Source organism: Triturus cristatus, chromosome 2_1 (assembly GCF_964204655.1).
Source record: "Triturus cristatus chromosome 2_1, aTriCri1.1, whole genome shotgun sequence".
NCBI classification, from domain to species: Eukaryota; Metazoa; Chordata; class Amphibia; order Caudata; family Salamandridae; genus Triturus; species Triturus cristatus.
In genome coordinates, this window is record NC_140581.1 from 250,130,102 (window position 1) to 250,143,041 (window position 12,940).

The following is a 12,940-nucleotide window of genomic DNA, read 5'->3' on the forward strand; positions in this document are numbered from 1 at the left end:
CTAAAAACTTGGGGGTTAGGAATTATAAAGATTTGTTCAGGCTGTTGAAGTATGACCCATCCCTTTTATTTGTTACAGCGATAGCTAAATTTTTACTTTCAATGTGGTTAATTAGAAAACGCTTAATACCACGATAAGGTATATCTCTGTACTATTTCCTTTTAAACAAAGTGATACATTTGCTGTTCTGGTCTAAGTGTATGCTTACATGCCTTTTTATCCACACTTTTAATGTTGTATCTTTTTATTATATTTATTGTTTTAAAGTATTGTGATGTATGAACTTTTATGGCTGACAGCCGAAATAAAGTTTTCTGACTGACTGACTGACTGATATATATATTTATTTTCTTTTATTCCCAGTGATGCTTTGGATAAAGTAGCCCCATGAGAAGTCTTGTCATAGCTTCAGAACGAGCCATTTTGTGTTTTCAGACAGATATCGAGTTGTGAGAAATCTGGCATGGGAGGTGGGGTACAGGCAGCCACAGTCTCTTGTACCCAGAGGGAGCTTGTGCTGTGGATGCCTACATGTTGCCGCCCTTCAGATATTTACATGCTCCCCAGAGATCTGAAGCAGAGCACACTTCTTTCAGTTATTCCAAAAATAGGGGTGCTCTAGTTTGTATCATTGCTGCTTTCGGATCATCACTGCAATTACTGCCCAAGCGATGAATAATTTAAATAAAACTGATTCATTTTTTTTTTTTTTGATACCTACGACCAGGCCCGGTTCTAGGGGGTGGGCCAGGCCCACCCAAGGATTGCCCTGGCCCACCCTAGGCCATTGTGAACTGGAAAATGAGAGTTTTTCATGATCATCCGAACAGGGCGGTGCGACCGGTGCCACTGCACAAGGTGCTGGCTTCCTGGGGGCGCTGTGTTTGCAAGTTTGTTATGTTTTTGAAGCACCTGCAGCATTTCTTTCCTCCGGCAATTGCCAGGCCTCACAAAAATGTCAAGATAACTCGTGTGATTAATTATCTTCCTGGAGAGACATCAGTGTTTTGTATAGTTGAGGTTTTGACCTCTGTGAAGTTAGTGCAGAGGGTTAATATGCCTGCTGCAAAGAACGTGTACCAAGTTGATTTCAGAGTGCATATAATGTGAACACATCAGCAGGTTACTGCTTTTAAAAGAGACATCCTTTTGTTACTTGCAATTTATAACTTAAAGTCCTAATATTCAACAGTGAGATATTAACTTTCATCACAGAACTGCATACACACTGCAAAGCATACATTAGAACATTGATTAATGTTGCATAAACGGTTAATTTGACTAGAAATCGATTCTTATTATTAAAGAAAACTCCCAACTATGCTGTTTTCTTTTTCGAGTGTGTGCTTCTCCACACCAAGCATTCTTAAACTATACTGCCTACCAGTATGGATGACATGTGACTCCTACACTTTTAGTCCTTTGGCTTATGTAAACATTTCCTATACTCTGATTTAAAACATGTATGATTGATTGTCTCTGTGTAATGTATGTGTGATGCAAAGTGCTTTGACACCATACACTGGTATGAGTGGCGCTATATAACTAATTCAATGAAACTGAGAGAGTGTGGTTATGGAGACTGTTAAAGGGTGCTAGAAAGAGAATCCGTGGTGGACATTGGGGGGGGCGCAAACAAACATTGTCGCACAGGGCGCCACCAGCGCTAAAGCCGGCCCTGCATCCAAATGTCTCACAGTGTCTTGAAGCCCCATTGTGCCCTGCTGCTCTCTTTTTGAAATGCAAGCGCAGCAACATTGTGGTATTATCACCAGGGCTTTAAGTGGAAGCTTTTTCAATATTATATGTAACAAGCCATAGCTGCAGCTTAGTTATCTTATGCAACTAATAACCATTGACAAAGCCAATAGTCCTGACTTGTTGTAGTATAGAATAGCAGTATAGAAGGTTAATATGCCTGCAAAGCACATCATGTAATATGCAGATGACAGATTTTTTTTAATGTAGCTAGGTAAGGTTACTGCTTTGAACACCGATCCTTTTGTTACTTGCAGTTCATACATAGTAAACCTTTTAATATAGCACAGTGAGCTATTTAGGATATGTGACTGCTACAACTTTTAACCCTCACTGACTCATGCAACACATTTTGTACACTGATTTACACGCTTGCATGATTTTTTTTCAATCTGTATGTTATGTAAATCGCTCTGACACTGCATAGGGATGTGTAGCATTATAAAAGGAAGTAAAATAGTGCTATTTAAATTGTGTGTAAATACTGGGACCGACCAACACATCTGAGATACTTACAGTTCATGCACTTACATAAAGTGACCTAACAAAGTCAAAAGCATGCCTCTCTTAAGTACCTGTGAAGAGATAACCAGCTGTGTGCTTTTGTTTCCCTCCGTTGTATTTACATTTAAATGTGAAGTTCCAGGCCACTCGATCAAAAGGAGGCCTAAAGGCCCCTTAACTTGCCCTTTATCGTTGTTCCAGCTGGAGATAAATATGAAGAAAAAAAAACTCGCTGCCTGCACGTTGCTGCTGGGAATGAAAAGCAGACAATGTGCAGGTGCTGCTGAACGTGTCTAGGAGTCTGAAAATGACACCTGGACAAGTTCAGCATATTTCTGTGGGGCCAACTTCTTGGCAGGGTGGACGGCGTTCACCCTGTGAAAATAATGGGTGGACGGTGTGCATCCCGGAATTGTGCCCTGGTTGGTGTCTTTCAGTGGCTGCATGGTTGTTTCAGTCCGAGTCCTGGCGATTCACAAATAGAAACTTACCTAGACTTTTACTGGCACATCTACTAATGTAACAGACAAGCTAAAACCCTGAGTAGGAACCAAATGGCTATCTATACATCATCCTGAGCAGTAGTTAATGCAAAATTAATTCACACAACCTTTTGGATTTTGGAGTGTATTTTTATCCAAGGCGAGGGGTTAGTCGACCAGTGGCTCTGACAATTTCTTTTGGTCATAGAAGTCAAGGTGTTTGAAAGAATGAAAAGCTGGGACGTGTGCAAGCCTTGCAGTTCTTTACTTGACACATTATTATCATTTTACTGTTCTTGTTGACTTTTAACACTGTTGGTTACCAAGAAAGTAATGTGAAAACAAAATCGCAGAAAAATGTAATGTTTCTGGTTTCTTCTGAATATTCAAGGAGTGCCGCAGCGCTGGAGCAGTTTGTCCCGGGCCTTGGATAGAGTTAAACATGCTCCCATGGCTCCTACAGCTGTGTTTGAGGATTGTGATGATAATGTGTCGCCCCCTGCCTGTTTTTTAGCTTTGGGCCCCCAGGCAGGCTGTGCAACATGTGTGTTCTGAGGCTGCTATGAAGGAGAGATGCACTATTAAAAGCTGTTTTTGGGTCCCAGGAGCACACGTTTTTTCATTCCCAGGAGTTGGTTGCAAGTGCTTAGAAGTAATGACAGGGTGCGACACCTGGTTGTTGCCTTTGGGCCACCAGAGTGGGCTTTGTATCTGGTCTGTGTTGGCAAGGTGGAGCTGACTGACCCCTTTGTGCTGCGTTTAGTTCTAAGGGCACACAGTGAGTCATTCCCTGTGAATAATTAATTTGCTGTTTTTGAAAGACAAAGAATCACAGGCTTTGACACTGTTACGTTGGTTTGGGTCCCCAGACCACATCACGTTTGTGCAGGTCCCCACTGCTTTAATGGGGGGACCATGATGTATGGTCATTTAATGTAAATGTGATGTATTTGTATAGCGCACAGCTACCCGGAGGCATCCCGGCGCTTGTACTCATACCGCTGTGGAACCCTTCCTGGTTTTTCCTATGAGATGTCCACTCCTGGGCACCCCAAGGTGAAAGCCAGGCATCCTTTGCGCTGTGGGGGCCGTTGTGGAGACGTTGTGGAGATTAAGCAAGCTATTGCCCAGAGTTGCACCCATGATTAGAATAGGCACCGAGGCGAGAATTAACAGGTCCGGGGAATTTAAGTCCAAGAGCCGCCAAGGCGGGAATTGAACCCTGGTCCAGGCCAGACTTCTGCCTCAGGGTCTGCCGCCCTAACCATTGAGCCACACTTCTCCACTGTCAGCTGTAGATGATGGATCCCTGAACAGTGTCATGTATGTGCATGTTTGCATTGTGCTGAGGGGATTACCAGGTAATTGTTTACGCAGCTCTCTGAAGGATGGCACATGCGGTTTTTCTGAGTCCCCAGATGGATCATGCAGTCTGTGTGTTCTCTTTTGTACTGCCAGTCACTGGTCTATTCAACTGTGTAGCCTTGGACCGCGTCATGTATGTGCATGTAATTTGCATGATCGAGGTAACTATTAGCGGCAATACTATGTGTCTCTCGGACCTCTGTCAAGGGCTCGCCATCCTTTTTACCCAGCATCCCCCCCCCCCTCTCCAGGGGCGGCAATCTGAGGGATAGCCCCGGGCGCCACAAGCTCTAGCTACGCCTCTGAGTCGGGGCTGTGATGCGAATCGGGACGGTAGGTCGTGGGCATCATGAGCAGTGTCCTCGGCTCCAGTGCAGGCAGTGGCCTTGGCGATGGCTTCGGACTCAATGCGGCATAGCGTCAGCAGGTGTCAGGTCTACGATGCAAGTTGGGGCGGTGCATCGTGCTCTTTACGAGTGGTGCCCATGGCTTCGGGGCAGGTTAGGGCGTCGCACGCCGGCGTCACTGTTGCAATTTCCTTCTTTGGCAGCTGAAACAGCAGTTCCAGATGCAGAAAGACAGAAGAAATGAAGTCTTTGTGTCCCTGAGACTTCTGAACAGGAGGCAAGCTCTATTTCCAGCCCTAGAAGATCTTCCTCAAGCAGGGGACACAGAAAACAGCAAAGTCCTGCTCCTTTCCTTGGCAGCAAGTAGCCACTGCAAGCCAACCCAGACAGCAAAGCAGCACAGGGATAGTATTCCTTCTCTGCTCCTCTGGCTCTTCTCCTTGGCAAATGGTCCTCTTGATTCCCAGAAGTGATCTAAAGTTCTGGGATCTGAGCGCCAATATTTATACTACAAAATCCTTTGTTCTCAGGTGACAGAGAAGCCCTGTGCTCAGTCAAAACCAGTTCTGTGTGGCACTTTGCAAGTGCACAACAACCTCCATTGTCAGTGTGAGCCCTGGCTCTAGACACACCACAGGGGGGCGCAGCCATCATTGTGGAAGGCAGGCACATCCCTATTCAGGTGCAGGTGCTACTCCTCCCACTACTCCAAATGCAGACCTGGCCTAGTCAGCCTAGCACTGACTCATCCATACTCTCTGGAGCCACTGCACATCCCTAGCCATTGTCACTCCAAAACCAGACAGTCAATACACAAACCAGCAGAGGCACACAGGATGCCTAAGCAAGAAAATACCTACTTTCTAAAAGTGATAGTTTCAAACCCAGAATGTAAAAATCTCCCTCACTAAAAGATGCATCTTAGTATTCTTAGCTCAGGCATTTCAAAATGTATTTTCCGATCTTGTTCCCATGGGCAGTAATAATCATAAGATGTTGTGAGCAAACCCCATTCCATCATATGAGAACAGATAGCCTTACAATAGTGAAAAACAAAATTGGCAGTATTTTACATTCAAGACATGCTACACACATCAGAGCATGTCCTACCTTTCACATACACTGCACCCTGCCCACAGGGGTACCTTGGGCCTACCTTAGGGGTGACTAACATGTAAGAAAAGTGAAGGTTGGGGCCTGGCAAGTAGGTGCACTTGGCAAGTGGACATGGCAGTACCAAACTGCATACAGACACTGCAGTGGCAGATCAAAGATACATTTACAGGCTGCTTATGCAGGTGTCAAAATCAGTGCTGCACGCCCCTTAGAAGCATTTGATTTACAAGTTCCGGGCACACACAGTGCACTGTACTATAGGACTGTCTAGTAAATCAAATATGCCAAACATGGAATCACCAATCCATAACACAATTTACAGGGAGAGCATATGCACATTAGTACTTATCAGGAGTGGTAAAGTGCCGGGAGTCATAAAATCAACAAAAACAGGTGAGGAACAGAAGGCCAAAAAGTCTAGGGATAAACCAGCTAGACAAGCCAGGTCTAACAGTGGCCCTACATTGCAGATATGAGCAGAATATCGCCTAACTGGTGTATGGGTGCCTCTCACATTTCAGGTAATTATGTTAGTTTGTGCTAGGCAATATGATTGTGTGTCTGCGTGTTATTCGTGAGCTGTAGATAGCCTGATCATTCTGTTCTGGTTATGAATGGTTCAGTGTTTGGGTTTCATGTGGTGTTCGCCTCACTAGTGGGTGTGCAAATAAAAACAGGGTAGAACATTAAAACATGTGTAACATTATAAGAGAAGGCCCCAAACGAGAGCCCTCCCAAACTAAGTTGTGATAGCATACTGCTTCCGACAATGTCAACTCGAGCCAGGGGCAGCTTGTGCAGTGATGGTGGCAGTGCAACATCAGTAGGGTCCAGCACAATTCAATAAGTGTCAGCAACCCCTTAGACACCCTGTGGTATAGCAACGTCATGTCGCAGTTTCTTAATGCAGTCACTGATTGCTGTTGTCACTTGTAATGCCTTTGCCGCTCCACAATTATTTGCTCTAGATCAGGGAATGTAATTGGTGAAGTTGGCTGATTCATTACTTTGTGATTGTTGCATCTCCGGTTGCTCCTATCATGGCACGGCCTCGCTTGGGCATCAGATGTCAAGGCGCCAGCCCCAGGCCCTCCAACCAGTCCCAAGCCTCCGCCATTGAGTTGAAGAAGTGGGTGGCTCACTTAGCCACCACTTGAAGTCGAGCTGGAAACAGCTGCAAATAATGCATCTCTAGATCACGCAGGTGCTGCTTTACTGACTGAAAGAACCTTCTACGCCTTTGCACTTGTGCAGTATAGTCCCAAACAATATTACACGTGCATTTAGCACAGTTATCTCTGATTTACCCATTTCTTTCAGTATTCTGTCTCTAAAGTTCAGTAGTCTGATCAAGAATAGCCTGGGTTCTCACAGAGAGGTGGCTTGAGAGATGGCACCCTATGTGCCCGCTCCATTACGATAGTGCATTGTCTGCCAATAGCTCTCTTAGCCAGCGCTCTGCATGGGATACTGGGTCCTGGCCTACAATATCTTCTAGCAGCCCCTCCACGCGAACATTATTGCATCTTGATCCGCCTTCGGATCTTTCTTCCAGGACATGGACTTTGTTTATAAGACTGTGCAATGTGGCTGTGATTGGGCTAGTGGCTGGTCTCAGTTCTAATTGGCCTGTACCTTGTCTACTAATTTGCGGTGATCTACGTGTAACATTGTAAAGTCTGTGGCAACCATATCTATTTTATCCTCCAGGGATATACCGGTATGATCAAGCGATGCACCAAGCTTCTCTACTGCGCTCAGTACAGTGTCCATGTTTGTGGCTAATATGTGGTGCAAAGGATCTGCGCTCTGGCTACGTGCGTTTGGGGCAGTCCATCCGATTCCGAGTGAGTCGTCACCTGTGGAGTAGAGGATCGTAGGCGACCCATTACCAGTTGTTGAGTCATGGGCATATGGCTATTGGGTTTTCAAGTCTTTAGCGTAGGTAGTATTTTATACAAACAAGGGAACCCGAAAAATGGCTAAGGACCACGGGTATCAATTATATATGTAGAAAACAATGGTCCTGAGCAGACACTAAATTTTACATAAAATTAAATATAGACCACAATGGGTTACTATACACATCCGAAGTCCAGCCGGACAGGGGATTTTTATTTTTCAGATACTAAAGGATATGGTCAAGGATAATGAAAACACTACATTTATCGTGGGGCACAATCCTGCACCCGACAGCATGGGGAACGTGCGGGGGAAAAAAGGGAATAACAATGCAGACAGTTTAGTGCCTGCCATTGAGCCGGTTACTACACAGCACATTGTTGCTGAGGACAGAGATCTCCATTGCTGTATCTCTCCACAGCTTGGACTGTAACATATTAGTATATTGAAGCAATAACTTGGCGCATTGAAATGTGGCCCATCTGCACCACAGTCTAACTACCCAACAGCCGATCCAGGCAAGGAGCAGCACGCTCCAGCGCCCACTAAGTTTTATAGAAACCTTAACTGCAAGCGACCAAACCAAAAGCAACAACGCTGTTCTTCATTGTCAGTTTCCACTCTGACCTGCCATATGTGATACCCCTATGTCCTCAATTGGGGCGTTAAAAACCAGGCTAATGTTATAAATTTAGTCCTGAAGATGATCCCGTTAATCAATGAGCTTGGGATCGAAACGTCGACTTTTTAAAAATAGTGCCACAAATATCCATTGTGCTTACTCGTTGTGGTCTCTATTTTGTCAAACTTGCTACAACTTCATTTATGCCTGCAAGTTGCAACGGCTCTCAGTCTTTGCCTGTAACTGTTGTTTGTCCTAAACTGTCTGCATTGTTATTGCCTTTTTTCCCCCCGCACGTTCCCCATGCTGTAGGGTGCAGGATTGTGCCCCACGATAAATGTAGTGTTTTCATTATCCTTGACCATATCCTTTAGTATCTGAAAAATAAAAATCCCCTGTCCGGCTGGACATCGGATGTGTATAGTAACCCATTGTGGTCTATATTTAATTTTATGTAAAATTTAGTGTCTGCTCAGGACCATTGTTTTCTACATATATAATTTACCGTAGGTAGAGCACAACTGGGGCCAATGCGCTGCCAAAGGCATGAGCCCACTATCCGTATCGTCCTCCTCTCAACCCTAAGAGGGAAGTCTGATTTGCGGGCATGACTTGTGTAGCACTTGAGGGCTGTTGAAGTGGATTCTAAGAGCCTTATCCTCAATCACTGTACCAGGTTCTAGTGTAGTAGGGAGTCCAGGGTGAGCCATGGTCTCCAGCCGTGTTTTCCACCTCCTCAAGTGTTAGTTTTGTTTTCCCTCACTATTGTTCAATATGTTTTGAGATATCTTTGGCATATCCTTCCTTCGTTTGAGTGTCAGTGGGGTGAGGTAGGCCCTCCATGCAATGCTGCATCCCTACTCATGCCTGTATCAGCGTTCGGGCTCCACTCCACCGGCCATCTGCCCTCTTGCCCTCTTGAATGAACCCCTTATTGCCTTCTGTCACCTTGGCTCCTCAAATATGCAGAGGAAGTTCAGGTGCCGCCTGCGCCAAATAGAGGCACAGCGCATCCAATGCAGAGCAAGAGTGTCTCCACCAGTAGTCGTGTGCTTTATTTAAATGTCTCTGTGGGAGTAATGGTGGTAGGAAGCGGCCTGAAGCAATTGGAGTTAATCCCAGCACATTTGTCAATTTGAGAGAGGTGGATGCACTGTTGGCATTATGGCTCAGTGAGGGTCAGACTAAGACGAGTGGACCCTCCGCATGCATATGTACTTCAGGGCCTAGGCCCGATCTGACCCCTGGGCCCTCTCCAGAACACTCCCCCTGTTTCCCAGCTCCTCACCTCTGATCTGTATGGTCGCTTGAATCACCATTGCTATGCTGTGGAATACCGTATCGCCTCCGTCCTCCATCGAGCCACGATGTCACTTCGGGGGGCGGGGGGGGATAGGTGAGAGCACACTGCTGTGTTCTCTCACGAGAGACCCTTCAGGCCTCTAGTTCTCCCCCTCCTGCAGGTATCCCACCGTGCCGCCTAACTCAGCCCGAGGCTGGTAGTACCGGGCAGTTCTTTTGGCAGCTTTTGGCAGCTTTTGGCTCAGTAGCTCTCTGCTGCCAGCAAGAGGCACAGCAGGCTTGATCGCCCCCTCCGTAGTCGGCCCACCGCAACCATAGGCGAGTATGGGAGCTCAAGGAGGTGGCGCACGGACAGCGCACCACTGATAGTCTGGGATAGTCTCACATATGGAGCGGGCCACGCCACTTCTTTGACAAGTGTCGGGTCACAGCCTCCTCCCTTGTTATCTCGTCACCAGTCGGGTCTGCGCGGCATAGGGATTATCCTGTCTACCAGATGTGCATGGATGGCTACCCGTTACAGAGCAGTCTGCAGGATAATAAGGGCAGGCAGTGGAGCACTTTTAGATTGCGTCCGCCAACTTGGTTGCCTGGCCACGCCAACTCAACTAGAAGGCAGCAGTTTCATAACTCCAAAAACATGGACTATAACATTTTATACCAACCAATTCACCATGTGACAGATCTCTATCAATCAAACCAAGTATATATATCATCATAACCTCCAGACTCTGTTCAGTCATCATCTGTCTTACCTTCACTGCCCAGCTTGCGTCAAACTTCATTCAGTCCTGCACGGAGCATTCCTATTCGAATGTGCCACAGATCGTTCCATAATTCCTTAGTAGGTCCATTTAGGTGTCAAAAACTTGAACCTTCGGAGCTCTAGCACACAGCAGACAGGCGTAACTTAGGATAAATGTGTAAAGCATTGATCAGCACCAAAAACAATTAGATGTTTCTAGCCCAAAAAGTGCCAACTGCAGGTATCTATATAGCTAAACCTGGTCAAAGTCAAAATCTTGCTGTGATGAGGCGCACCACATACCCAGGCCATCCTGTCTGGAGGAGCTAACTCCTACTCATAGTCAGTGCCCTTTTGTTCTCCTTTGCTGGAAGCCATGCACACTTACCAGCAGGCTGCCAGGTAACAGTGAAGAGTTCATTCTGAAAAGGCTTATAGAGGCTTTAGGCAGGAAAATGCCAACTTTCTAAAAGTGGCATTTACAAAATATTAATTTAAAATCCAGCTTGACGATTAGATTGGATTGTAAAACACTACTAATTGAGTCCTTGAGTCATAATTCTATTTCCAAAGCAAAGTTATGCATTATGAGATGTTATAAGCTGGGGCTTTTCTATGGGAAACCCAGCCTTTCCACAGTGAAAAACAACTTTGGAGTTTTTGCACTGCCAGGGCATATAAAACTTGAGAACACATGTCCTACATTTTAAATACCATTCACCCTGCCCTATGGGTTTTAGATCCTACCTTCAGGGTGGCTTTCAAACATTAAACAAGCATTTACAATGCAACAGGTCTCGCATTTACGCAAATTTGAGCTATTGTTTTGGTTTTGAGCTATATGTGTTGGTTTTTGAAACATAAATAAAACGCATTGTCATTTACACTGCCAATAGCTTAAACTCGCGTAAATGCGAGACCTACTGCATTGCACATGCTTGTTACTTAATAACAACCACGAGCGCTCCTTTGTAATGGATATTAAAATTATCAGAGTCACATGGAAGGACGAAAGGCTGAGACAGCGCCAGGTTACACACAGTAAAATGCAGTACCATTAATGAGCCGTATGTACGCACGTGGTGAAACCCGTCCAATCTGACTCACAGTAAAAGAAGGAAACCCTTGGAATCCTTTTATTAGTGGCATTTAAAGGAATCAAGGCACAAAGCAGGATGCAAGACCCTGAAATATTTACAATAGTGGGTGTATATTTACTTTTTTGCTTTTCTTGTAGCACAAACACCAAAAGACCATCGTTACTCAGTGAAACTGCACAATTGTCAATGACCGAGAATTTAAACCAAAGTGAACCATGGATTGAGTATGCATTTCTTTAACAGTTTTATGCAGCGCGTGAGCGTCATGCATAGATGCGCTTTAAGTAGTAATAACACCAGCGACAAGCCTCATAATTTGAAAAGTGCATTATGGACCTTGGGGTGTGCAAAAAATGTGAGGATTGTCTCACACGGCCGTCTCCTAATTTTCGCGAAGACTGCGCTTACTATGGGTAGGACGCAGAGTTTGTTTTTCACCTAAAAAACAGCAGGTGTTTCGCTTCCCTTTTAAATTATGTAAAGAAAAAAAGATCGCTAACATCCTTACCTTTTCCAAGTCAGAAAGAAAGCGGTTTTAAAGTTAACTCATGAGAAGACTTTGCATTCATTTCTCAGTGCAAACCAAAAATCACGACAAACTATTGCCTGTCCGCGAGGAAATCATGCCATGGCATGGACGTAACAAGCATTGGAAATGCAATAGGCCTCGCCTTTTATTAAGTTAAAGCCATTTGCTTTGCTAATGGTATTATATAGCAAAGCAAATGGCTTTAACTTAATAAAAGGCGCGGCCTATTGCATTTTCAATGCTTGTTTATATTATGCAACTAGCAACCATTGACAAAGCCAATAGTCCTGACTTGTAGGTATGATGTGACTTGTTGTATCATATATCCGGACGCAGTGACAGGAACAGCAAAATACAATTAGGGCGACACACTGTGCTAAAAACAGATTTTTAGCTTACGTGTTTTTAAGCCACGCCCTTAATTACATTGACCACGCCCCTTTAAGAGTCCCTCCAGTTTTTTCATCCCCACTTAAAGCCCTGACTTCACAGTTCCCTGAGGGAGCTCACCCTGCTTTGAGGAGGGACCACACTGCTAGGAGGGACGATGTCCTCAAGCTGGCCTAATTCTGATGTGAGGTATTCTGTCAGGCCTGGCTTTGTACCTCACACCAGTCTGCGCTCTCCCAGTTACAGATTTGCATTTCCAGTTACAAATGTAGGCGACAAGTGCCGGGATGCAAAGCCATATAATTAAACCCCCAGGGCTGTCTGGGCCGTTCACAGCCAGGTGGGAGATCCCTGGAGCTGTGACCGTCTTGTGCTTCACGAGGACCTGCCACACTCTTGTGAGTCAGCGCCTGTTTGCCTCTCCAGTATCTACCCTAGCGCTCGCTGCAACAACAAAGAAAAACACAACTGTGGAACATGGCAACACGTTTCTTGGCACTTGGAAGGGGAGCTGGGTCTTCTTCGAGAACATAAAAATGAGTTGTGTGAGAGTCAATGAAAACTCAACAGGTTTCAATTCTAGTCAGATAGCTCAAGAGGTTCACGTCAGCTGCGAAGTTTATCTTAGTACTGTAGGGAGGTAAGTCACTCGGTTAAGGCGCATGCTGCGTAGCTGTGCGAGTTACCTGCACATAAAACGAGCCGGTTGGGATCGGGTCCCCCGCTTCAAACCACACCACTCAGCTTCCGCAGGGGGGCGATAACAAAGAGGCATTGA

The 12,940-nt window shown here is 45.4% G+C and overlaps 1 protein-coding gene across 1 annotated transcript in view; it reads right to left on the bottom strand.

The window, feature by feature from the left end:
- The window catches only part of ADAMTS12 (ADAM metallopeptidase with thrombospondin type 1 motif 12), a 4,274,824-nt gene that overhangs the window by 2,925,890 nt on the left and 1,335,994 nt on the right, over positions 1-12,940 (bottom strand). The gene's annotated exons all lie outside the window — the stretch shown is intronic.